The sequence below is a fragment of the Amaranthus tricolor genome, chromosome 10 (genome assembly GCF_026212465.1).
Source record: "Amaranthus tricolor cultivar Red isolate AtriRed21 chromosome 10, ASM2621246v1, whole genome shotgun sequence".
NCBI lineage: Eukaryota > Viridiplantae > Streptophyta > Magnoliopsida > Caryophyllales > Amaranthaceae > Amaranthus > Amaranthus tricolor.
This window is the reverse complement of record NC_080056.1, coordinates 21022561-21027548: the sequence shown is the minus strand read 5'-3', so window position 1 is coordinate 21027548 and position 4988 is coordinate 21022561. Positions and strand designations below refer to the sequence as shown.

The following is a 4988-nucleotide window of genomic DNA, read 5'->3' as shown; positions in this document are numbered from 1 at the left end:
CAAATGATTTAATCCAAGTCTCATGCCTTAAAAATGGGTGAAATTGAGCAAAGACCAAACTGGGTACATGCTGTGACCTTCTCAGTATGATGAGAATATTTAGGATACTTACACCAGTGGAAAAAAACGTATTTGCTGCGGTTTTTGTATATACGCAGCAATAACTAGAAAAAACAATTAGAAATAAAAAAGAACCCTTAATTGCTGCGGTTTTGTGCCATGACCGCAGCAAATACACATGTGCACCTTCAATTGCTGCGGTTTGTTTCATGCCCGCAGCAAATATAGCTTGCAATTTCTTAAGCTTTTGTTTATACGCATTAATTGCTGCGGTTTATCCTATTGACCGCAGCAAATAGGGTTCATAATATAAAACCCTTAAGCTTCTGTTTCATTACCAGTTTACCACAAACAAACGCACGCGAACAGCAGTTTCTTCAAACTTCATCTTCATCAAACTTTATTATCTTCTTCATTGAAAAAACATCGAACATTATCAAACTTCTTCAAACTTTCCAGACTTCTTCAAACATCGAACATCATCATCTTCTTCAAACAGCCGTTCCATTCCAGAATTCCCTCAAACATCTCTTGTTCATTATCAAACTTCAAACATCGAACATTCTTCAAAACATTCTTCAAACTTCAAACTTCATTATCGAACATTCTTGTATTGTTCTTCAAGGTATTATTTTTTCAAGCTTAATTTAAATTCTTCAACTTCATTATGTTTTAGGGATTTAGTTTTTTTATACTAATTTTTTTTCATTGTATAGGTTATACACAACCCACCAAAACCCACGAAATTCAAGGTATCCTTTTCATTTTGATTTTGTAAGTTAGGTTTGAATCTTGTTTGATGTAACCAATCTCATTTGTTTGGTAGATAATTACTTGAATTGCAATCCTTGTCCCCAAAATAAAGTGTTTTTAAAGTGTTGGACAAATCCACCAGTCGAAAAATTCATCTCTCCTAATGATGGCTCCACTTTGACCTCTTTTCTAGTTTCACGGAGGTTCCATCTCCAAGGGCTCAGAGTTGCAGATTGAGGTTGCCGAATTCTTCTGGAAAGACGTTCAGGTAGAAAATATAAAAGGAAACTAGTAAAATGTCTTCGGCACTTTTAATTCTTGAAGCTGACTTTGGTGCCCTCTTTTAGCTTGATGGCAACATGATCATTATTGCTAAAAATGTGATGGCTGCTATGGGGACTGATGAAAGTGGGGAACCTGTATTAGAGTATGGTCACAGTTTATTTTCAAACCCGTTCTATTGCCGTCTATATTACATAAGGGTACAACTTCAGCTCAAGTATTTTATGTTTCTGTAGATGTGCAAGGTGTAAGTTGCAGAACGTCAGGGTACTGAACAAAGGAATTGACTGGGAATCTGAAGGAAATATCTTCTGGAGGCATGAGATTCATCGAGATGAGTGTTTGAAGATTATGCTGCATGGCAATGCTGAATTTGAGGCTACTAATGTTACTCTTGAGGTGAATTACTAGAAATCAATATTTTTATGAAAATTTTCATAAAGTATGTGTGCGTATCATGAACAATATTCTTACTTTTATCATAACTCATGATTGTAAGTACGAGAACCACAAACAAGCAGAACACACCGACAGTCTAAACTTTAGCGTTGTCATGGGGTACTCTCTTGGGGTCTACTGATGTTTTAAATATATACCTAGCTAACAACTTAGTATTTTAGTTTTTCAAATTAAGAATCTATTTAGTGATACACTAATTCACTAAAAAAAAAGCAAACATATTACAAAGTTAAGCATTTGCTTTCCAAATAAAGGTTGAGAAAATTAATGATGAAATTGGCTGGACAACTAAAGATAAAACTAGAAAGATTACCTCTTAACATTAAATTTGAGGAGTACAAGATGAAGATTCTTTATCATCACCGCTTATATCCTAAACTATGCTTATTCTAGTCAGACTGTGCCAACTCTTGGATGTTAACAGCAACTTACTAGTATAGTGGACCTTCTATCAGTTATGGAAGCATCCTATTTATAACTGATGAGAAACAGTCAGTCTTCAAGATATTTTCTGTGTGCCTTAGATTCATATTTGAAAGTTTACTTCCTTACCCCAAGTTTTTCTTTGAACTGGAGTAGTTGCCACTCTGTATGAGATAATTGTTGGCTCAATTGCTTCTAATTTCTATAATATTAGGCATTTGGCTTTATTGTAGTTGTATCACATTAAGGCTTATGCAGATAAAGTTACATCAGATAGTATGACTAATTCCAATGCATTTCATTGATTTTAAAGATCCTCGCATTTCCTTAAATAACATCTTACAACGTCTATCTGATGCAGACCCTGTAGTTGCATTATACACAGTCACTTGCTGGTTTTGTTAAGTGGGTTCTTATAAGGTGATTGTCTGTGATGCAGGGGAATCATGTTTTTGAGGTTCCTGATGGTTGTAGGTTGAAGGTTACCTCAACAAATCCAGGTTTGTGGAAACACTTATATAATTGCTGATTGATGCATTGGAATTTCCAGCTGATTTTGTTACGTATTTTGGAAATACGAATGATGTGATATCCGCTGAATGGTAGGTGTATCAATGCAATTAGAACCCATCGAAGATGCAAAGAAAGATACGGGAAGCTGGTATTGGAGTTACAAGATAGATGGACCTCATGTAAAGTTGGAAATGGTAGAATCTTAAAGGATATATAGCATATATCTCTATAGCTGATGTGAATAATTGTTCACAGAACTCGGGATTATTTTTCCTTGATAAATTGTAATTAGTATAGATTATTTTTTATACTTTAATGTATATATATATATGTACGTACATAATATTATATTATATATACGAGCGAGAGTTTATTATTACAAAGAGATTAATGTTGATTATCTGTGATTATCATTGGATTAATCACTGTTATTACATTGTATTATTATTGCATTATTATAAGGATAAAACGAAAAAAAAAAAAAAAGAGAGGTATTTGCTGCGGTTTTGCCCTTGACCACAGCAAATAATGCCCCACTTATTTGCTGCGGTTTTGCCCCTGACCGCAGCAAATAACCCTCCTTATTTGCTGCGGTTTTTGCCCATGACCGCAGCAAATAATGCCCTTATTTGCTGCGGTTTTGAACCGCAGCATTTAAAAAAGGACATTTGCTGCTATCACTATTGCTGGGGGCCAAAACCGCAGCAAATAATGGCAAAAAAACGGCAGCAAACGACGTTTTTTCCACTAGTGCTAAGAAATGATTTTAATTTTGTTGTTTTAACATATTACTCCTAATGAAATTTTTGATATTACATGATAAATTCGTGATATGGGTATTTTTGTAAGTATTTATAATTAGTTTTATATTAACGTTCTGTTTGCAGCGTTTTCTGTTAAGGTAACATGTTCTTGCCCTGAATTAATCAAGCTTAAAGGACTTGTTACACTACTCTTATTAGTCTCAAATTTGGACATAATACTCCTACTTATATAAATATAATTGTGTCCAAATTTCGTAATTTGGGTAATTTTATAAGTGGTCTTTTTAATTGGATTTGTAGGGATATGCAATCTGAAAAGTCACTTTTACCTATTGTTAATGAATTTGACTTAGAGACTAATATACTAACCCAAATTTCGTTTTTCTTGATGTTTTGGAAATACAAAATATAGGCCTAAAACATATCCAAACATCAGATTAAAATAAGTTCATTTAGGGTTCCTAATGAGCCTAAGAACATGACGTAGCTTCACTTCGTTGAGTAGCAAGTGTTCTGTTAGTTGAAAAATAAAATCCTTAATGTTTTAGAATATTTGACTTAGTTAGGGGCAGAATTTGCTTAAACGGTTCAAATAAAACTTGTAGGTCTTTTAAAGTACTTGAATTTAGGCTCAAGAATTACTTGAATTGGAGTTTTATACGCTAAGTTATGACCTTTGTAATACGCTGGACAGAGCAGATCTATTTTTACGTCAAGCTGTTATGTTTAGTGTTTTTCTCAGTTAAGGACTTAGAATCGGTAAATGCTTCCTGAATGAAAGATAAATTTTATAAAAAGTTAACCAATTTAGACTCAAAAATTTCTTAAGTTGAAGCTCTAAACAGAAAGTTATGACTTTTGAAAATTTGGTAAAAATCTGAAGGAATCCACTAAAGAAGGGATTAAACTAAGCCACCCTTTTTAATGCAAAATGGTGGTTAACCTTATTTTTGAGGATATTTATGCTTCATATTTATTTTGATATAATATGTTATGGATATCTTATGATGCATGAGAGTTATTTCACCTGGATGGCATGAAGTATGAATTGGTTGCCCAATACTTCATGATGTCATTGTTATATGTGATACATGTATAGAGAGGAAAACCCTTAGACTGTGGTTGATGGGTGAGAAAAATGCCACCACCATTCGATATGGAATGGTAATATTATAGGGCCCCACACACTCGGTATGGAGTGTGTTAGTGTACTCGGTATGGAGTAGCATATCCTCAGGTGGTTGTTGTCGTTCGATTATTGCATTCGGTAAGGAATGCTAATAGCGAGAGTTTGGCCATTCTTAGACACAGTTAGTGCGCTAACTGAGGGATTGTAATCCCCGCAAAGCTTGAGAAGTACTACTGCGTGTAGTACTGGCGTCTGTTCCTCTACTATAATTAATATGTGATTTTACAGCTTATACTGTTATGCTTGCATAAGATTACATTGGATATTGTTATGCAACGCATGTTTACAGTAGAATATCTTATTAAGGATTAAAATGAATTTATGTGTTGAATTGTTGATGTAGCATTCTATGAACACAGTTATACTTCTACGTTATATGTTAGATATTATCTTAGAAGGACTGCTAGTTACTCCCCACTTACTGTGGACCGTTTTTAATATTTTCAAGTGAAGATTATGAATGATATGCTTATATATTTGTCAATCGGGCGTTGGGCAACATTTTGAGAGCTTAGAGCCTTGCCGCTGAAGTTTTAATCTAGTAT

The 4988-nt window shown here is 34.1% G+C and overlaps 1 long non-coding RNA gene across 1 annotated transcript; it reads left to right on the top strand.

Moving 5' to 3' along the window:
- Window positions 1–1480: 1480 nt before the first annotated feature.
- Window positions 1481–2712, top strand: LOC130825727 (uncharacterized). The gene is made up of 3 exons (XR_009046939.1): window positions 1481–1494; window positions 2417–2477; window positions 2584–2712. It is a non-coding gene; the product is annotated as an uncharacterized LOC130825727 (long non-coding RNA).
- The last annotated feature ends 2276 nt before the right edge of the window (window positions 2713–4988 follow it).